We start from the raw sequence: 22,934 nt of genomic DNA, 5'->3' as shown, positions 1-22,934 counted from the left end.
TAGCTGAAAATAAAAATAAGATAAATAAATAGTATGGTGCTGTTCAAACGTCACGGCTGCTTTGCCCTTTTGTTCTCTCGGGGGAGAAATCAGCCTGGTTTGGACTCCCCGTGTGTAAGGCTGTGAGAAAGAGCGCTATTTGTTAACTGTGAAAACAGCTCATTTGTGTCGATCGAGCCCTGGGGAACAAGAGACAGGCCAACACTTGTCAGCTGCGGCACGTTCAAGCGAAGGCGCTGCAGCCGTCTGAGTACATGACGGCACTATTGAGTTAAGAACCTTGGCTCGTTGTGCTGGCGCGCTTGTTTCGTTGGCTTGCTTACTTATTTGTGGCTCGTTTGTCAAAGTTGATTGGCAGAATTCTGATTGGCACTGCTGATTGACAGAATGAAGAAACTAAGAACAGAAAAGTAGGAATTAGCTAAAACAAGTGCTTTTTCCTGAATTTATGCTTTGGTAGAGAAGAAGCTTAAACTCGAGACATTCTGCTTTTGTAATGAAAGGCCGTCGCATGAACTTTCCTGGAGGCCTCCAACCATTCTTACTAAGTGCTTTTTCAATTGTGCGAATAGCATGTCGTCACTGACAAAGTGTGTCTCGAGAGGTGAAAGTACCTATTGTTCATCAGTGAAGCGTCATGAGTGTTAAAATATATACAATATACATAAAAATACGCCTATATTATTACCAATCACCGCTGTTCTTTTTATTTTTCATTTATCAAGAATATAAACAACGACGCCGCATCTCACTTCTGACAGCTGTTAGTCTAACGATGTTCCCCGCCTGTGTTTTGTTATGAGGTAACATACAGACTTTAGCGTGGACCTTTGCTGTTAAAGCTACATGTTCCGAAATGTAGATGAACGCAACCTGTAACAGGACACTGCAGAAAAGGCAAGACAAATGTTCGGGCTAGCGCACGTCTGTTTTTTTTTTTTTGATCGTGGAATTCTAAGTTGAGCGTTTTTAAAATCTTCATGTATGAGCCTAACACTTCAGCTATACGCAGTGCTGTTTCACAAGAAAATACTACCGTGTGTATCGTATCACGTGCAACCTCAACCGAGTGTAGCAACTCATATGCACCGTATATACAGCTGTCTTCATTCGATAAAAACTGAATGAAGCCCTTCTCTCAGCAGGTGACCGTTCTGTAATGGCCCTGCTGCAGGCAATCACAACACGAGCGCTAGGTTTTCACGAGGAAGAAAAGCATAACCACTAACTTTTAAATAAGGATGGTGTCGTCGTTGGTAGTTTTTTTTATCAACGTGCTTTTCGTGCATTACTGAGGACCATGTGACGTTATACAGCTCAGCCGGACACTGACGCTAGCTGTCACTTACAGAAACCTTCAAAAGTAATGACAGCTTGTGAAGTACCTCGAGTGAATTCGTCTAAGACGTGTGCCACTGCCTATGGCTACAAGTTTCAGCTTCGCTGGCTCATCCTCTGTACGGAGTGCTTAGGCGACAATTTTTTTGTTTCACTTCCATGTGACGTGTAAAGTTCTGATCTTTCATGACAGAGGGTCAGAGGTTTGGGAGAACTAGGCACGATCATTTTCTATATTGACGTTGTGAATAAATGTTGTATATCTAGAAATACGTATAACATTCATGACTTCTAGAAAATAAATACGCCCTAAAATTGGCGTGAATTCTTTATGTAAGCAGTTCGCAGTTAAATAATGTTTTTTTTTTCTAATTAGTTCTTTTAGTGTGATTTTAGTTGCGACAAAGTGCTCGTAGCTCGACAGAGAGATTTAGTGCAAAAATGACGAAATCGTGACAGTCCTAGAATTTATTTGTAAAACTTCTCAAATATAGAAGCAAGACTCTGTATATGGAGCTGCACGTATTGCCGGGTGTTCTCGTGTAGTCGCCTCCAAGGCGTATCCAAAAGTTTGCACAGGAAGGCAGGCGTAAGTGTATGACGAAACGACAGGCATGTCACAACTTGAATGCCGTGCGATCTCCATCATGCATGCCATGAAAACCTTTCCCACAATAATCTATGACTCATAGCCACACACGACGGCCAATGATATGAGGATATTCGCCACAGCTGATTCCGTCCATATTAATTCACCCCAATGAAAAATTGACACTGGGTGCAATGAACAAAAGTAACTTCACATAAGTATTATTATCGCTGGCAATGTTAATGTAACAAAGAAGCAGAGACATATACACTTCGTTGCCTAAATAAGTCTGAGTCGATAGAGTTGCTTGTCTCCGCATAAATAAGTCAACGAACGTTAATTACAGTAAGAGTGGCATCTGGGCTGTAAGATGAGTGTTGGCGTTAATGGAGACAATGAGAGGTCATTTGTGAAGTCAACGTAGTAAACGTGCCAGGCAAGCCTGCCATTGGCACACTACTACACATATTGCAGAAAAATAATAATCCTACCTCGCAACACTGGGTGAAAGTGCGGCTGTGGCCAGCTACTTGCCGACTGCTTCATAATAAATTGATTTCCGCAGCATAATTTATCGACCTTAATACTTACTTAAGGGCAGCTAGTATTCAAAGCCCGAATATGAAATAGCTTGGGTACCCTATTTTGGTAGTGGTTGTCGTCCAATTTATTGATATTTCCTGCTATAGATAGGTTTTTCGGTTTGACGGTTTTTTTTTGCTATATCTAGCATACAGACAAGCCCAAAAGGAGCCAGGAAAGACGTTTGCGAATAGTTGGAAGTAAGAACCCTATTCTTTTTTAGCAGTTAATTTACCCCATTTATACAATATTATTAGCAAGGAAACGTATTGAGGCTATAGATCCACCGGCTATGTACAACATCCTATGCCTAATCCTCATGTAATATTTTACTGTCGATATATATGTATATACCTCAGATATTTCTAAATGTATGTGTCATATCTGTTTTATCCCATTTAGGGGTTAGTAACGATAATAAGGAAGCTTTTATGCGTCTTAAGTGATTAATTTTTACTTTGGTAACCTTGTTGCAGCTTTATTTTTTTGCTGCAGAAGTTTACAAATGGTGTAGCGGAGGTCATATGAACCACAACTTCTCCATAGCAAAACACTCGTAACAGAATAGAACATATAAAGAAAAAAATAAAACACAACTAATTGAGAGATAGCCCCGATGCACGGTTGAATGCTTCAATGTTAAGAGCACCAAATAGACCAACAGGACAGTCTTCGGGTGAGTGGCCCTATATTTCTGATAATTTGTCACGACTAAGCCGGAGGCTTTCATTCTGACCTCCTGGAACGTGAAAGGGCAGCAAAGATACGCGTCAGTGGGCGTCTCGTATAATGACTTCTTCCTTGAGCACAACTTTGAAACTTTGATGAACATAAGACGCCATAGAGGTTTTTTTTTTCTGGTTATTTGCTACAGCCTGAGAACACCAAAGTCCTGGGACTAAGCAGATATTTTCTTGTCAATTTCGCTTTAGTGTACAAAGGTAGACGCGCAAAATGCCAAAGCTTTGACGTGGGAGCCTGAAAGAAAGCGCTGCTGAATTGACACTTTCATAAAGCTAGACGCATCTGGGTTGGCTACACGTGATCTCGTAATACTGTGCAGGGCTGGGTTTATAGAGCTTCGGGTACTTTGTACGACCAGAGAGCATCAAAAGAACAGCGGGCACTGCGTCAGTTGTGAATTCTTAGCTACTCACAGTAGTCCTTCGCGTTAGTTGTTTAGAGGCCACATACCCCCCAGCGCGCGTTTTCATCTTTGTTTCCTCATATGCAGAGCATACGGGCCATTGTTTGCATCGACAGCGAAATCACAGCGCACCTAAGCTGCTGACTTTTTCTTTAATTCTATTTATTTCATGCTGACTATAGAGCTCCCGGGCTCGGTGCATCGCACGGTTCTAGCTAGCTAACAGAAAAATGGGAACGCAAGCGTAAACAGGCGCTCACGCTCGAATAAGAAATGCTTGAGGGGAAAACCCCCTCATGAGCGTGGGCTAAATGGCGCGGAAAAATGTCGATCGCTCGATTGCACGTTTCGAAGCGGAGGACGTAAATTTGATAAGCGCATCGTGGGAGCATCCTAAGGGGGCGCAGAAGCAGGAAGTGCTGAGGAAGCACGGGAATTGTCGTTGGCCACAGGGAGATGAATGAGGCTCCTTGCTAGGCCACAAATGGTGTCTATTCTGTCGTCGTAATCCCAAAAAAAACAAAAGGGAATGCGGGATTTTCTTCTTCGGGGAGACCCGATATCTTCGAGAGCCAAGCTGAATTTCAGAGGTACTCGAAATTCGTCCGCTTCGTTGCTACTGGAAGCTCTCGGATCAGAGTACTGAAGTATTGTTTCGATAAAACAAGGTATTGCATTTGACTGGAAACAGCTTCGGTTTGTTAAGCTGCTTTTATATTGAGACCATGCAGCATGTAAAACTTGCATGGCAGCTACTTAACGCTCAGATTTTGAATGTGAAGGATTTCTTTGAGTACTGCAGGCACTTTCCAAAAATTTTGAGGCGAAAACATTTGAGGCCCGTGTGCTTGGACTTCGGAGTGCGTTAAAGAACCTCCGGAGATACTAATTTACGGTGCCTTCCAATACGACATTTCTCGTTATGATGAGGTGGTTTTGGGACGTTAAAGCACAACTATTATTATAATTTAGAAAGCTCTTGAAGTGTTAGACAAACCTCTGTAATTCTACTCGTACTTGGCATATTCTGAAATTGTTAGCGATAATCGATTCATGATGAAAGCAGCTTACCTAATTATGCTATTTGACGGTTACTTGGAAAAGTTTTGCAGGACCCTTTTCAAGGTAAAGAATATTTTGAAATACCGGAGGTTGCCGATGTAATCCTTGTCCAACAATAAAGGTCTTTCATTACTTCTGGTTGTGGACACCTACTGAAACACACCCCCTTGACTTCTATGCCAAATAGCTGCCAAACTTCATTCAACAATTCCAATGGAGGCGGAAATGTTGTAGGCCCGTGTGCTCAGATTTGGGCGCACGTTAAAGAACACCAGGTGGTCGAAATTTCCGGAGCCTTCAACTACGGCGTCTCTCATAATCATATGGTCGTTTTGGGACGTCAAACCCCACATATAAATCCATCAAGCTTCATTCAATATGTTCGCGGAAGGCTGTGAAGGCATACTTGTGGTTCTTGAGGCCGATGGGCTTGTGTAAAGTCTTGTGGCTTGTGGTGCTGTTCCATGTACGCTGCAGTGAATTCTCTTTTTTTATTTTCATTTTTTTATTCGTACAGTCTCTCCTCTCTCTCCCCCGTGTTTACATTCTGTTTCCTTACTGTTACAGTGCACGCTGGCCAACCGGAAGTTTTTATGACTGATCTCCCTGCTACCGCTTTTTCCGTTTCCTTCATTCTTTTTTTTTGTCCATGACGCAGTAAAAATACAGCTTGTACATGCGTATATGTGATTGCGCTTATCGCAATACAGATCAGCTTCCGGCTGCAAATTTTATAAATGTGTGCAACCATTCTGTAGAGTTAAAAGCTATATTTTTGCTAGTGTAGCAATGACAACTCGTGTTGTATAACGCTACATATTATGTTATAAACATCGGTTTTTATGTAGTAGAACTATCTAAAAATTTATTCACTTGAGATATCGAGCAGTCCTTCAGTAAACCAAACCATGGGGTCATAAAAAAGTTACTTGTGAGGCGTTCAAGTCGAATTGGTTCAGGGGCTTCTGTGTCGTAGGCACTCGTGCATCATGTATTATGCGCCGTCATGCATAGCGGAGAATAAGAGTTGAGTCACCCCATCCTGGACAGCATGTAATTTTTAAAGAAGCAATCACAGAATGACATTGTCATCAATGAATACCTCCGAAACCTGGCAATTGCGTATTATATTCAGACAGAGTGACTTGCAAGACAGCCGTGACCTCTAAGTGTGCACCAACTTAAGTTACGGCCGTAGAAGCAAGTGCCTCCTGTGCTAAATTGATCACGTCGTGTGAAAAACGACCTACCGTAAATGACCCACTTAAATGAAATCGGCCACGAAAAACTGGCCATTGTCCAAAGTCGTTATTCAACAGCGTGTTATTAGTGGATTGTTCGCAGCATGACGAAAGTGAATAGTTTGTAGGCACGAATATGATGCGGTCAATTAAAGCGGTTTATTCAGGCTCGTCGATCAATGCCAAAAATTGCCCCATGCGATAAATTCGTTGGTTATTTGGTTTCTCTATTGCAGTCTGCAATGCCTGCAAGTCATTTTATTGCATTCCTCAACAAATACGCTGTATTAAACATGGGCACTGTTAAACGATATATGGTAATTATTCTTCATAGAAAAAAAAGAAAAATACAAGGGTGCAATCTGTGAAGGGCTATCATTTATATATTTCCTTAATTATTTCGATGCGAAAAGTTTCCCATACATAAGTAAATAATTTATTACTACTGTTTTAGTCTTTTTTTTGCATGAAGAATAACTGATAGATGAACGTAAAATATTAGATCCAAAATTATTATATTGCATGAAAAGTAATTCGACTCAACTTTTTAGGAGTAATTGAGCGATAAAATGTAGACGTTTGAGGTGTATACGACTGTTTCTGATGGCACAAGAATAAGAGGATAGAAGATTACAAGATACGAAAAGACAGACTGCTCATTATATCAATGAAGTTACCAAAATTTTGGTATTAAGTTAATGACCAATCTCACCATCTTAATTATAGAAATGATTATTATGTACTTGCTATTTTTCCTAGGGAACTAACGCGATGCTATTTTGACTTGTTTGCATGTTGTACGATTTACTGTTATTTACTGATTTTCGAGCACTTTAAGATACTTCAAGCTCACTAGATTCGAGCACCCAGTTGTATGCTGATGTTTGAAATCTTGATACTATATCATCCTATCGAAGCTTCTCTGCTAACAACTTTCCTGCAGTTTCATGATTGTTTTAAAAACGAGAGCGACTTATACGCAAAATTTTCGCCGTCATGAAAAACATATGCTTATGTGCTTTTTTTTACTTCCACGCTGCTGATAATAATAATAATAATAATAATAATAATAATAATACTAATAATAATAATAATAATAATAATAATAATAATAATAATAATAATATAATAATAATAATAATAATAATAATAATAATAATAATAATAATAATAATAATAATAATAATAATAATAATTATTATTATTATTATTATTATTATTATTATTATTATTATTATTATTATTATTATTATTATTATATTAATATTATTCATACTTTTTTACAAACATTTAAAATATGTTTTTTTGAGAACTATGCAAAAAGCGCATACTTTTTCCCGCTTTGCCAATGGCCGAGTTTTCTGTCTGGGCTTGACATGTGATGTTATCGCCATTCCAGCCATAGCCCATGATGGGCTGCAGTGTGTATAAATAACATAAAAATAGAAATATGTGTGGCGGATACTTCGAACTTTAAAAGCAGCTTCGCTTTTTATTAATCGCTTTTACGGCTTCACGTTGGAGGTCAGCCAAAAGTGCGTATGTCGGTTGTTCCCAAAATTGTGGCTCGTCCCTGGTGATGCTTCAAAGCGGCCCTCGCTAAGAACAGCTGGTTGCGATCTGCAGTTGCACTCATCACTCTTCACAAACATAGTCAACCATGATGTACAGCTCACTCAGTCCTATGATACAGCTGTCTTGTTTCCTTCATATTTTTATGTTGCATTGTTTTAACGTGACAGCGTTAAAGAGATCGTTTCCCGAAAATTCCGGCGTCTGCATTGGTATCGGCGTCAGCATCGTTTGTTGTGACCGAAAAGTCAATAACGAAGCAAGTAAAATAAATAAGTCTTGGAGAAGAGTGTGGACCAAACCAGGGTTGTCTGGAGCCAAGTAGGAATTGAACCCAGTTTTTTTTTCTTGCGTGGCTAGGCGATGTTCTACCATACGTCCATGCCTGTGTTTGTGATAACAGTGAAAAGGACTTCCTCTGCTTGTAAATGCGGTGAAAGTAGCTTTGATGCTTCACAAACACATGCGTCATGCATCCATGCTTCACAATGCAACATAAAATATTGTAGTAATAATGCGTGGTACCAGCGTCAATTGCCAACACGCGTCAGAATATGTGATCATTATAATCACTACTTGGTTGAAAGCCGGTACCCCACTACAAAAGGCACACATGCTACTGCGCCTATTTCCTTTATGCCAAGTAGTGGGTGCATAGCCAATTCAAAAAGGTTTCAAGCGCTAAGTGTTTGAAGTACGCGCTAGGAACACAATATCGCTAGCGCGTTCAACTTCTAAAGGCGAAACTTTAGGGTCCCCTAATGTTTTAATACTTCTACCACATTTTCTGTATAGTGTGCCATCCTCCAAGCCGTAGTTATGTTCTACTGATTATTCAGTTATTGAGAACCTGACAACGTCGCGTTCCAATACAATGCAACCGCCTTGAACTGTATTTAGGTGAAATCGTACTTAGCTAATCATCACAACAACATAGTGTAATACAAAAGCCATTGTCACAAGAGCTGTGTTGTCTGGAACAAAGAAAAATAAAAGCCGGAAACACGGGCTTGCACTACAAATATGCGGCCTCACTTATTGCCTGACAGCGTGCGCGTCCTAATCTACGAGCTTTGACTTATGAGAGCTACGAGTCCGGACAGCGTACTGTACAACATAATGTCGGAGCACACTCTTCCTCTGCGATTAACTCAGCGTCAGGACGTCGCACCACGATTTGGCGGGTTATTTACCCGCTTATTTCAAATAAATTGAAGTACAAGAAAGCACAGCACATCCCACGAAAACTTTGTTTTTTCTTGTTTCGAGTCCGCTGTAAGGCCTCTGACAGCACGCGAGATCGTGACTTGCGTAGAAATACCGCCATCCGAAGGAGACGAGTTGCGCAGGCATCTTTGTTGTTGTTTCTTGCTGCTGCCAATCGTATACAGCCGTCAGCACGTTCAACTCTCGAACACTCCGACGCGTTGAGTTGACTCGCTTGGACTGAGGTCAGCGCAGCCAAGCGTGGAAAATGATATCCTTGCTGCAGTGTACGACAGACGGAGCGCGCGTCAGTTTCACTAGTAAATTTCTGTTTCCAGTCTGCCTGACTTGTGGGTCAGATGCACTCACTCGGCACATCTCAGTACGCCACCTTTAACTACGTTTCAGTAATGGCTACGTTATCGTGCGCCCGTTCGTTGTCGTATACTTATCTCCACAATAAGCCATTGTGTGTGACAGCTTACCTGTCTTTATAGTTTGAATTTGCAGCTGCTGCGCAAAGAAAATTATATGTACAAAACGCAGCGCAGACACTCTGTCTGAAAATAAGTGAATGAGAACATGAACAAAGCCACAACAATTCAGACTTATTTATTGTGCAACTTTTACAATCAAAGTGAACGTGCGTTTGCTCTGCTTTTTACACATATGCTTTTTTTAGCAGTTCGACAGATCCTACTTTTTTCATTATTCCAAAAGGGCGCAACAAATGCATCTTCTCCATTTATCTTTTCATTCCCGGAATACTGAAAAAGTCTGACAAGCCTGTTTCGGCACTATTTCAATTGGCTCACTTACATCTGTCTGAAAATTTTGATGGCCATCTTCAAGTTTTCTCTGACGCATCTGTTTACAGTGAAGATCAAGGTGGCTCTGCAGCTTTCTTTTGCCCTTCTACTAACGTCCGATGGGTGTTTCGTATACCACATCCATCCTCTTCAACGACTGTGGAACTAGTTGAAATCGATGTTGCGTTGAAATATATACTAGAAAAAATAGAAAAATAGAAAGTAGTCAAACTTACAGATTCTCGTGCGGCCCTTAGCAGATTGTTGAGGAAAGACTCTATTGGCCTAATTACATGCAGCATCAATAAATCCTCCACAAAGCTTACTACTCGTGGGGTATCCCCCATTTGCCAGTGGATACCTTCGCATGTTGGTATTCCTGGGAATGAAGAGGCCGATTGCCTCGCTTCAACTTGTGCTCACAACGAGTGTGAATGCCAAAAAATTTCATGCCAGTTTCACAACGCTCGTCTGCTGATTCACCGACATCTTCTAAAGCAGCATCCCGATCAGCGTATCGCAAGCGAATAGTTTCTTCCTGGCATTCATGGCCGTGGATTGAGTCGTCGTGACAGAGCCCTGCCATACGAACTAAGAGTGAAGACAGTCCGATATGTTCGTCGTGTGGCTCCTGTGAGACACTAAAACACGTCATCTCAAAGTGTCCTAAATTCATTGTTCAGCGACCACTACTCAAAAAGGGCTATGGAATGATTGAACCTTGATGCACGACCCTTGACGATTGCTTGTTTCCAGGAGGATGTGCTTCTAGGCATGATCAGGCCTATCGAGCCATCTTAACTTCATGAAATAAAACGGACTTGGCGTCACGTTTAGAGACATTTTTCATGTGACCATTTATTTTTTTGTGTGTTTTTTTATATTTCTTTAACTTTCCTCTTCTCTCTCCTTCTATCTTCCCTTCTTTCCTCTATGTATCTCTTTCCCGAAGGAGCAGGCAAGTGTTGTGCCCCTATTGGTGGCAGTTGTCAGTCTGTTCTCTCCTTATTTCCTGTGTCTACGGGTTTTCTATGTACTCAAACCAAATGATAAAAAATAATAATACGTGAGCAGGAGCTTCTCATTCAAACTCAAAAGGTGCTGAAGCTGTCTCACGCATTGGTTCATTGACAAGATAAGTGTGCGATAACGAACGCCGTAGGCGCGCGCGATAGCGCACCCTCGAGTGAAGCATGGCGACAACGGGATGCCAACCGAGTGCATTCGACCCACCGGTAAAAACAAAAAAACAAAAACTGGGAACAGAAGTTTACTAGTGAACCCAACGCGCACTCGATTTATCGTTATCTGCAGCAAGCATATCATTTTCAACGCTTGGCGGCACTGACCTCCGTCCAACTGAGCCGAGGCCACATGTCGGAGCGTTCGAGTTAAGGGTGCACATCTCAATGACTATTGGTGATGAAAGCTGCCTCTCCGTGACTGCCCATTTTCTGGTAGGTTCCTTAAACGATGCTGTTCGCATCGCTGTCACAAACGTCGAGCATTCTCGACCGCGTGCCCCTCAGTCGTCGAAGGGAGGGCTCCTTTGAATTGGGAAAATACTTCCAGCAGCTAACTACTCAGCTATGGCGCCACCACGTCTTCTCTACACCTGCAGCGAAAAGGGCACGTATGTGTTCGGGGAAAATTACCTCAAGGGAGATGAGAACGCCCCGTAGAGAGTTTGACTGCTTCGGTAGTTGACGTTGAACCAGCGATAAGCGCGGCCATTGGCGCCATTGGTGCCATCAGTACCGCATTACTGGCGTATAGGCGGCGAGTTCGAAGTGCCCCACGCATGAATTGAGTCGGTTTCAACACCGGGCCCCCTCGTCGTCTGCCTAAGCTGGCAAACCTTTATCGGCACCCCATCAACTTCCCTACATGCACCATGAGCTGGCCTGATACATATAAAAGGTTTTATTGTGACTTTTTTCAGCTGTTATTTTATTATAGCAAGCTTTAAATATTTGTAGCTGTGTGCGCTACGTCACACGTTGAAATTCAGAAGCATGGGCATGATCTTTTCGTAATTGTTCCTTTGTGACTCTCTTGATTTACATCATGTTATTTTAATAACATTCTGTGTTGTGTTCACTTGCACATGTCGTAGTGTTCTTTTAGAGCATTGTTTTGTAGTTGTTCTTTTCATCACGCGCATTTTGTTGTCTCTTCTTAGTTGATATTTGCTAGCTTTTGCCATCGCCCTTGTCTTAATTAAATGCTTGTCTGTGTCTGTTGTAGCAGTAGGTCCTTCAGACCAAACATCACTGCACGTGATATCCCACAAGGGTCGAACTGCCTACAAAAAATTTAAAATGTAACCCTTCGCGGCATTTCAGGAGTCGCAGGCATAAACGTAAAGTGGAAACCTGCTAGGCTGCCGCACGCCACTGTTAGAAGCGGGGCCTCACCCGATGTGTGGGGCACTCGCAACTTTTTCGAGAAGCAATGAAGTTGCGCGGAATTAATGTTAGCACCCTAAGCCAGTTTGTATGTTTGGGAATGGCCTGGCGTTCGAGTCCAAGATGAAGGGAAACGTTTGGTATGTGGGAAACAGATATGAAAAACAGTGATCAAATGTATACAGAAATATGTTGCGTTCACCTATCAAGCATATGCAACACAAAATACACATTATCATTTCACATTTCGACAATAAATTTCTAAAACGCAGATTGCATGTTAATCAGGATCCTAGTTTTGCTAATGGTGATGTGGTGTTGTATGGTCTTAATTTACACATCAATAAAGACACTCGAGCTGAGCCCTGCGTCATCATCTACACTTGGCAGTAAAATACATTGGCCATTTCCTGTAAACAGCTCCATGCAATCCTACATGAAGATTATGTTATATTACACGTGGTATACATTTTGAAAATTTGTACTGTTCAGTGTCCCCAAACCCAAGCTACACAAGAGGACCAAAATATTGATCTGATGACGTGTTGAAAAGACGTCCATAAGCATGTCAAATAACCGCAGTTTCAGACTTGTACCATCTAGTGAAGTACAGGTATACGGATTCGAGTGAAAATGAATTTATAGAATCAGAAAGTCAGGCGCGTATCCGAGAACTGCACCAGAAATGAGAAAAAAATAATTATTTTTCAGTGTCGCGGCCTCCTCGCCACCTATTGTCGTGTTTCTGTATTTGTCCCTCGTTCTGCAGGCACCATAGCTTCATCGCACCGCGCTTACGAGCACATTTCTACGAGGTATTCAAAAAGCTCCCCTCTATTATTTTTTCATTCTTCGACAAACGTGCTTTCTTAGCTGCACTATACACCGACGGCGGCAGGGAACTGACCACATTAGCGGCTTTCCGTAATAAAATGCCACTTTACTCTAATGAAGTACTCAACGTGAAACGATGTACGTGACCATCGAGAACGCGTGTCTTTCTTCGAGACCAAAACCACGAGAGCCCATTACGGAGCACTGTTCGAGCCCCAGTCTTGGCAGCACGTTTCGCTTTTCACACCGATTTTAACACTGAGAGCGTTAAGAAGAACCTGACATCGGCAACATTGACCCGATGAATGCAAAAAATAAATGTGAGGGTTCCAGCAGGTATAGAACCAAAGCATTACGTGTGGCAATCGAGCATTGTACCTTAGAGCCAAGCCAGCTTCCGGAACTACATTTCAAATAGGTCCTGATGTTTGTGAAACGCCAATTATATGGTTGCAGTACTGACTCTTCAATTTCATAAACATTCCTTATGTCCTCCTATGATGCTGGACTAACGTATATTGTTGTTGGTGCCATGCGCTGAAGTTGATTTGTGTAGCGTTGTCCAGGGCTACCATCCTCGCGAGCACTGCAGCGCTTCTAATCGGATTATCGTTTCTGGTATTGCTAATACTCATGTTCCTGTTGGCATCATTGCGCAAGTGCACACAACTGCTTAAATAAACTTCTACAACTCTGCGACAAGTCTTTGCATGCAAATATTACAGATGTATTTAGCGTAAGTTCTTGACATATTGCTCAATAAAAAATTTGCAACCCGATCGCCATCCCTCCGCATGCTTCGCATAACGTCGATTGCAAAGGCACGTACGTGGGATCTGCCAAATTGTTTCTTAAAGATTCGTAAAAGACAAACTTTATTTAGACTGGCGAGAATCTTACTGTCCTGCCCGATGTTCATTTTAACTTACTTTGTTGCTTGATCACTTTAGAATTTTTTGTAATTTTCCAGGAAGATGCCGAATGTCGTCTCTGAGAACATTTTAAGCATGTTTGTTCGTGTCAAAGTAAATTTACCAAACAGTACGGCATTGAATTCTTCACAGTAATGCTCCCGAGTGCATCCGAAAGGAAATGGTGCTGCTCAATTCAAAGAAAACGCGATCAAAAACGCACTGACGTCGCCTTTTAGTTTTCCTCCACGGTAGCGATTCTAAAGAAACTGGAATGCATGTTCCAAGTTTAGAGCAAAAGCAACAAGGGCATGAAATTCAAACTATGTGAATGATACTTATTGTTCCCAAAGAGATTCGTACTGTGTGGGCGGGTAACGTCTGCAAATCAGAAAACAAAAATAAAAGCACCCATGAACAAGAGAAGAGCGCAGAAGTGTAGCGCCGCATCCTTTTTTACCATTGAACGGCTGTCATACGTAGTCATATATTAAAAGTCGCAACTGCGTAAACCATCACTTGAATATATAGCGTGCGAAAATACGACCTTTTTCTTTATGCGAACCATAAAGGAGAGCCGGATGCTGCACACAGTACCCTGCGAAAATGCGTGTGCCCTGAGTTCCAGGCTCTCTTCATAAGCATTTCTAGCAAGTACTGAATTCCATTTAGGCTGATGAATGGCACCGACAGTGCCTATTGTCGTGACGTCCGCAGTCAACGCTTCAGTATCTAGATTGTTTTGACATTGCAGAAGTGTTCGTCGATTAATTTCGTGAGTGCTTTTTTTTAATTGGCTCTCACATCGTGAGGTTGTTGAACATGTCGCACAATCGAGACCACGTGAGCAGCAAAGGCATCTGGCCAATGTGAAATACGAGTTCATTTACAATTTCTGTTGCGATAATCTGTCATGTCTTGTGCTCCGTCTTTGACAGTTCTCAAGTTTTCTCGCGTACCATTTATTAGAGATACGTTGTTCATGCAGTGACATGAACGTTTTCATTGTAAACGTTCAAACCTTTGCCATTTCTACGAGTTGTTTCTCAATAAACGAGTTGTTTCTCAACTTTCGAGGAGGAAACTCAGTGGTCATTATGACCTTCCTAAGAAAAGGTTTTGTTGAGACATCCCTGTTATGTGTGTAGTAACACCAGTTTTTGGGTTTTTTTTGCACACAATACCACGGAAACATTGTTTCACGTGAAGTTGTCAAAGAGCTCGTCCGTAGAAATTCAGTGCCGGCATCACTAGTCCCGAATAAAAAAAAACTGCATTTTCGATGACCAACAACCTGAGAAAAATAGAAAAGAAATAATTAATACATTTTTTTTCTTCAAGTGCGAATTGAACCAAGCCCCTCTAGACAGCAAACATGTTTTCTACCACAAAGCAACGACATTGCCGTAAACTGCTTCCAGAAAAAAAAGACACACACACTATAAACTTTATACAGTACAAGAAGTTTCCTTAACGCGTTTAATTTCGCGTGACGGAAGCGTAGAATAGCGCTAGGTGTCACGACATGTGAATTACGCATAGTGTTGTAAGGGCCCGCCCATTACAAAAAGCTCAGCCGTATCTAATCAACAGCACCAGAAAAAAACATCGCTAAGAGAGCGGCTACGTAGGTTTGTGCTTCCCCATATGCGTTTTGGGCCCTCCCCTTATTAGCGGAACTAAGAATTACGGCGTACTGGGCACAGTGCAACTCTAATTGCAGCATGCTATTAGGGAAAGTTTGAAACTCCCAGGGTTATACTCGGGGAGTTTGTTTCTTCAGTGCATGGTTAAGGTATGCACCGAGAATTGAATTCAGCTTAGCAATTCATAAGGCGATGCGCTCGGGGCCTGGTTATGTCATCACACTATGTTCGTGAAAGCAAAGCTCAAGAGTACTCTAAGGTATAACAATAATAAATTATAATATTATAAATTATATTATTTAATAATGTTATTATTTTAATAATATTATTCAACTAAGCAACTTAAACACATTTATTATTTGCATTCGTGAGGTCAATGGTGCTGATGTCAGCTTTTTCTTAACGTTCACACACTAAAATTATTCATGTGTGCTCTCACCCTTCTTGGTTAGATACTATGTGTCAATCACCTGTGGCACGTACCTGCCCGCGAGTGTTAGCAATACGTCTTCTGGCTGGAAGGGTTGGACAATGTAGTGACGGGATTGTAACATTATTGATGTCATTCGTCAAACCATCTTCAACTCCCATACATATATATATATATATATATATATATATATATATATATATAAGGGAAAGAAGTGTATACCTAAGGGCTCGTTTTTCCGTGTTTTTAACACAATAATAATGAGATATAACAGACAGTAATGCCAAGGAATGTACAGGGGAAGTTATTAAAATCAATGGAATGTAAATAAGAAGAAAGAAAAGTGGGTGAAAAAATTACCAACTGTGAGCAGGAATCGAACCTACGACCTTCGAATTACGCGTTCGATGCTCTAACCACTGAGCTATCACAGCGGCCCTCCCTCCATCCACTTTTTTGGGTTTATCTGTGAATTTAGAAGTAGGGGCGACAGTCAGCGCCATCTATAAGCCAAACAACGAGTGTGAAAACACTCTTATGCGCATGTTTGGCGTCACGTAGCACGTGAACTTAATATGAGCGGGCAGCTGATTAATTGTCCCTCTTATACAACCTAAACACACCAAGTCTGCCAGTACGAGACCCTCGTTCAATGAAATAAGGGAAAGAAGTGTATACCTAAGGGCTCGTTTTTCCGTGTTTTTAACACAGTAATAATGAGATATAACAGACAGTAATGCCAAGGAATGTACAGGGGAAGTTATTAAAATCAATGGAATGTAGATAAGAAGAAAGAAATGTGGGTGAAAAAATTACCAACTGTGAGCAGGAATCGAACCTACGACCTTCGAATTACGCGTTCGATGCTCTAACCACTGAGCTATCACAGCGGCCCTCCCTCCATCCACTTTTTTGGGGTTATCACTTTTGGGGTTCACTTCGACAGATGTTTCTCGAGTGGTGGATCTGTAGCAGCCTAGCCGAGGGCACAACCATAAAGTTTATTCAACTCAACTCAAAAACTTAATTGCGTGCTACTTTTTTTTCAAAATCTCACTGTATCTATCTGCGAACGATGGACATGCTCCCACAAACAATCCATGGATGATATAGCAGATTGAGGACCACAAGGACATATACCAGGTGAGTGGGTTGAGCGGGTGGGGTTTGCGAGTAGAAGGGCTCCAGTTCTCAAAAGAAAATCATGCAGTGGCACACGAGGGAAGTGAACGCCAAACCTGGAAAGATCGAGAGAAGAAAAGCCAGACAGGGGATAAGGGAGGTGCACAGAGGAAGCGGCAGAAGTCAATGTGTCCTTGGAGTTAATAGGAAGCAAAAAAATTGCCCGCAGCTTCCCTCGGGGGAACACTGAGGAGGATGCGGACCATATAATTGGTTAACGGGGTGTTAAAGTGCGACTTACTTGGGTCGATGGCTAAATTGGTTAACGTGGTTGTGAAATGGGGTGTTAAATTGCGACTTACTTGGGTCGATGGCTAAATTGGTTAACGTGGTTGTAGGAGGGGGTGTTAAATGAGTGAACACGTACACACGTGTGCGAAAGGGCGGTGCTGGTCGAAGGGACGTCGATCATTGTGTTTGTGGATTCGTTGGAATTCATTTCACCGCGACCTTGGACGTCGACGCGCCGTACAAACCAACCGACGAGCGGCAACTGAGCGAGCGAGCGCCGACCTTGAGCATATATACAGCACGACGGCGCATGCACTGTCAGCTGTTGAATGTTCTCGAAGCGCGACGCCACATGCGCGTCCACTGGAGAATCAGGAGAATTGTAGATGTCGAACGCGGTGTGTAGAGGAGGAAGGGTGCACAGATGGTGGAGGAGTGAAGCGCGCGCAGTGTGTAGAGGAGGAAGGGATGCACAGATGGTGGAAGAGTGGGCGACGGCGCGACGGCGCATGCGCGCGCGTCAGCTGTCGAATGTTCGAGAAGCGGTGCGGACGGCGCGGACGGCGCGGACGGCGCACTACAAGGCGCGAGTATAAGATGCTCCGCATCTAAAAGTAGAAGCAGGTGAGAACGAAAGGGCGGATGTTACAAGAGGTAAAGAAAGATAGAGGGTAGTACGGACGTGAACGCGTGGCAGCACTGAAGGTTGTTGGTCCCTACGTTGCTGCTGGTGGACGCCTTGATTGGGTTCTCAAAGGCCGAGACGCACTTCAGAGAATACAGTTACGACGACGCCCCCTCTGTCGTCCTTCCCATCGCTACCCTCGCTTCGCGACAGTGCGAAAGCCACGTCGCCCTGCGTGGGGTCTCGAAAGCATTGACCGGAAACATTGCGGAGAAGTTGCATTCGAAGCAGTTCGCCTTCGTGGTTGGGGAAGTTTCGCTGATGCCGAGGATATGGAGACACAGCCTCACATATATAGAGCACCCTATCATAGTGGCAGTCGTGGCATGAAATTTTAGTAGTTGAGTAAACTATCTGCCAGTTCCAATGATACTTTTTAAAGACGATAGTCTTTCTTAGGGACCTTCGACGCAAAAAATTTTGTCTGTCTGTCTGTCTGTCTGTCTGTCTGTCTGTCTGTCTGTCTGTCTGTCTGTCTGTCTGTCTGTCTGTCTGTCTGTCTGTCTGTCTGTCTGTTTCTCTGTCTGTACATTTGCCTGTTTCGCAACAGCATCGGGTATTTGAAACGGCCGACCCCATCCGCAGCGCCCACCTATGTTGCTCAAGTTTCAGCGCTCATACTTGTACAATTGTCGATTAAAAAGCAATTATTGCGCATATCTGGGGCATCATAACACCACGTATTTATCCTGCATGTGCGCCGTTTACTAGAAAAGGCATACATAAGTAATTTTAAGGACCGTAGTGCAACCGTAACGCTTGCACGGAAAGGCGAATCTTTCCAACGCTTTGCTAAAACGAGACGGTGGTGGCACCTACCCGTTGCCTTGCGTTCTGAAGCGGGCGTGCACACCCGTCTCAGAACCAAGCGCTTTGTTTTTGAAAAACAAAATGGCAGCATATCCACGGAGTGAATGATGGAGAGTGGGGCGAAGCATCCGTCCATCCATTCGGTCTTGCTTCCGTCCGTCTATGCGTGCGTCTGTATGGTTCCCGTGCGTCCATCCGCCCGTCCGTGCGGATGGACGGATGGGCGGATGGGCGGAAATTTTAAGAATTGTTGATAGGATCGCACTCTTTTAGGAAATACGAAAAATTAGAAATAAGCAGAACATAAAAATAAATCTTAGGAAATGGCTAGATCTCTCTTGCGTCATGAAAGTAAAAAAAAAATATTCGACATATCCTGTTGCAAAAGAAGGCACAATTGTTCCGATGATAAGTTGCCCTGTGTTGTGCATTTTTGCTTGAAAATGCTGGGGCTCAATCAGTACAAACTAGCCCAACTAAATGCATAAACGAGTTAGCTTGCGGTCCTAGCTAGCTTCTGTAGTCACGTTAAAGCAGAGTCGTCTGCTTTATTGAAACGAAAGCCACGCTACCTTGCGATGAAGGGGGAAAAATAAGTAACTTCGAGCATCGCATTTCTCGCAGGTCGAGAACATCTTCACTATCTTGCTGAGGGACAGAACAGCGTAAGTTCCGGCCATTGATATCAAATCGGATATCAACACTGCAACCACAAATGGCGCTGCCCCGGGATGCCGCATGTACAAGATCTTTTGTTCCAAAGCGATTGGTAGCGTCGTGGTGCCTCTTTGGCAGGACACTTGACTGCCGCGCAGAATGCCTGGCTTCGATGCAGGTTCCAATCTTGGTATTTTTTTTTTGTCATTTGGTCCACTAACTACAATTGACAACATCGCCACCAAAATTGGCTGTTGTGGCGACCTCCTCGCCACACGCGTTGTAAAATGAAAAAAACAAAAACAGTACTTCATTTTCTATATATCCGCTATATATTCGCAACTCCGCCTTCTCTTCGTAAGGCGGAGTTGACATTTTACAATCGATCCCGAACAAAAGCCTACAAAAAAAAAGCGGTGAAAATGCCAACTGCGAGAGCGCTCGTGTCAATACCCCACACGGCCATCAAAATGCCGGTATTTCATCCGCTATCTCTCTCATTTTCTGTTGTTTGCCTTCCAAAGCGGCGCAGTGACTTTCGCTTGCACACCAGAACGCGCGCACACGGTGAAGCGTGTCTCGGTTTCGTCCTTCGCTTTGTTATCACTCTTCGCCATCGCAAATCTGATGCATGTCTGGTTTTTTATCTCTAAAAGCGTTATCGCTTGTGACTCGTTCATTGCTCATCGGGGCGAGATTACAGCTGTTTCGTCAGACGCTAAATTACACAAAAGAAGCCCCTCATGGTTGCGTTTTCTGTTTTGGGCTCTCGTAAAAACTACTCGTTGGCGAAAAGACGAAGGGTTCTTAGAGCTTTTTCACTCGTTTCGCTTTCATGATGGACGCACAACCACACAGTTTTCTTCAATGCGCTCACTGACGCAATTCGCCTACGCTACGGAAGTGCGCGCCGGTTCCTGTTTGACCAGGAAGTCAAGTGGCGATTCTTCCGATGTGGACTAATCCACAATTGTCAAAACTAATTCATTTAATGTCACATATTCTTTGGATATCATCATTGCTTCGCCCTTGTGGTGAAACTGTGACTTTTTCAGGAGCTTGCTCCTTATTATTGGGGCTTGTCTGCCGCCATAGCCACTTACTTATCGTGGCTCTCGCTAAAGGCGCAGCTGTACCCACCATTGACTACAAGAGCGCTCACTAGATAGCGCGCCAACGCTCTTGGTGCGTACTCGAGCTTTACGCGTCAAGTGGCGCAGCACCCGTGTTCTGATCTCGTAACGGCTATTGCTGTAAATGTTAGCAGCAGTAAAGAGATTCAACCTAATTGAACTCTTATACACAATGGTCCACCCTTGCCCGGGTTTTTCACTGCTGACTGGTACTTTTACAGTTCTGGTTTTTTGCTTGAGAACAATCACTTCGGACGATATACAATAATTCCACATTTATTCCCACGATATACAATATTTCCATATACAAAATTCACACAATAGTTTCAAAACGCGTGAATAGCCTTTTCAACTGGGAAAAGGGCCAGAAATTAAAAATTGTCTGGAAAAGAACAACATGCTGGTACACAAAGCCGGTGCAATCAGTAACTTGAAACGACCAGGTATTTCTTGGCATTCGCCAGGAATCCTTTTTTTGAAAGACGATACTCTTTCAACACAAAATATTTGGTCCGTCCGTCCGTCCGTCCGTCTGTCCGTCTGTCCGTCCGTCTGTCCGTCCGTCTGTCTGTCTGTCTGTCTGTCTGTCTGTCTGTCTGTCCGTCTGTCTGTCTGTCTGTCTGTCTGTCTGTCTGTCTGTCTGTCTGTCTGTCTGTCTGTCTGTCTGTCTGTCCACCCTTAACGGTACTCTAAACAGCACCAAAGTGACCAAACGATACTTCAAACGGCCGACCCCATCCACAGCGCCCACCAATATTTTTTTCTCTCCCTCTTTGTGCCGTTAAGACCTACTTAATGAGATACGGGTGAGAGGTTTTCGGTGATATGCCGTAAATCTATGGTTGTTAGTATCTGCCTCTTCCTATAGCATGTCTTTTGAGGCCAAGCAAACATTATCACTTGAAGAGAAATAGAGCAAGTAAAGCAAAACGTAGGAACAGTACAGGCAGCGACCACTTCCTGTACATATATTACGTTTCCGGAACGTTCCACTACGGAGCCTTTCGCACGGTTAGTCTCGGAGGCCAAAGCTGTTTGAGGCGTCGAAACGACGTAAACCAACAAGCATTTTTGTGATTCTGCCACAAATTGTGGCATGAGTATCAGTTGCTAGATGGAAATGATAAATAAAGCTATCTGGATCAACGTGGCTACCTAAGTAGTGAGTTGAAGTTAAAGAAAGAAAGAAAACAGCAGTAATAAATTTCAGAGTTAAAATAGCCATTGTTTTTGTCAATAAATCGTAGACTCTATATCAACGTTTGTATTGTGGGAATTTATACCCACATAAAATATATACCCACATAAAATATATACCCACATAAAATATGCAGTTTTGCAGAGACCAACGTGAGAGAGAGAGAATAAACTTTATTGAAGAATTAAAATTACGTGACTAATCCCGGGTGGAGCCCTCTTGTAGAGCCCCACTGGCCACAGCGGCTCGCCGGGCCTGGTCTAGGGTCACCAGTTGGCTCCCCAGTGCCATCTCGGAAAGCCGTGCCTCCCAAGACCACGTTGTGAGTGTTTGTAGTGAGCGCACCAACCTAGATACTGCATTGGCTGGCCGCTCGGTACATTGGTAGGTTATGTGTGTAAGTGTGGCTGTGTGGTTACTACACCATGGGCATACCCCTGTTGTGTATATCTGTGGAAAAATTGCGTGTAGTTTTGATATGTGGGGGTATGTGTTCGTTTGGAGGCGGCGCCGATTCCGGGCTTGTTGGCTGCTTAAGTTCGGATGTGGAGGGGCGTACGTGCGTCTTGTAAGGCGTTGGTTTTCCAATATCTGCCTGCTTGTTACACTTTGCTCTTCATGATGCCCTGTGAGGTGTCCTGAGGAGAGTCCTGCGTCTCAGCCAGTAAGTCCGCGAGCTACGCAGTTTGCCTCCTCGTTCCCCCCCAGGCCGTCATGCTCTGGGCACCAAGTGACGCCATGTGCCTCCATCAACATGGACCCCAAAGTATCAGTGACGCACCTTGGAAGTGTGCCTCTAAGGTATAAGCGACATGCAGCTTGTGAGTCTGTCAAAATATACGCTGAGCGCCCCCTTCTTTCGGCTTCTCTGATTGCCAAGGCTATGGCTGCTGCCTCTGCGGTGGCACTTGATCTGGTGCGTAGGGACGCACAGGCCACGACTTTGCTTTGGTTAGTCACTGCCAATGCATATGCTTGTTTTCTGGAGCCTTGTGGTGGCGCGGGATAAAGACTGACGTCGGTAAAGTAAGCGTCTGGATCGCTACTCCTCTGCAGGAGTTTTCGTGCTCGCGCTTGACGGCGTTTTTTGTTGTAGAGCAGGTGCATGTTTTTTGCAACTGGTTCCACGATTATTTTGATCACGTATTTGCTTGGGTACAATGACTGTCTCATCGCCACAGTATTGAGGGGTGAGAGGGTATCCCAGCCTCTGTAGCAGTGTTCTTCCCTGGAGCGTAGTGGTGAGTCGTTCTCGCTCTGCGA

General features: G+C 43.3%; 1 protein-coding gene and 2 non-coding genes across 6 annotated transcripts in view; all 3 read right to left on the bottom strand.

Annotated features, from left to right (window-relative positions):
- LOC142788397 (uncharacterized) overlaps positions 1 to 22,934 on the bottom strand; it is a 192,884-nt gene that overhangs the window by 9,072 nt on the left and 160,878 nt on the right. For 2 of the 4 annotated variants that reach the window (XR_012889343.1, XM_075884951.1), the window contains exon 3: positions 9,334 to 9,744. The exons of the other annotated variants lie outside the window; for them this stretch is intronic. The gene's annotated coding sequence lies outside the window, so the exon portion shown is untranslated. Of the gene's footprint in view, positions 1 to 9,333; positions 9,745 to 22,934 lie in introns of those variants that run through there. 4 annotated transcript variants of the gene reach the window in all.
- On the bottom strand, positions 16,137 to 16,209 carry TRNAT-CGU (transfer RNA threonine (anticodon CGU)). Its single transcript has one exon. It is a non-coding gene; the product is annotated as a tRNA-Thr (tRNA).
- Positions 16,593 to 16,665, bottom strand: TRNAT-CGU (transfer RNA threonine (anticodon CGU)). The gene has a single exon. It is a non-coding gene; the product is annotated as a tRNA-Thr (tRNA).

Source organism: Rhipicephalus microplus, chromosome 2 (assembly GCF_043290135.1).
Source record: "Rhipicephalus microplus isolate Deutch F79 chromosome 2, USDA_Rmic, whole genome shotgun sequence".
NCBI classification, from domain to species: Eukaryota; Metazoa; Arthropoda; class Arachnida; order Ixodida; family Ixodidae; genus Rhipicephalus; species Rhipicephalus microplus.
This window is presented reverse-complemented; position numbering and strand designations above follow the sequence as displayed.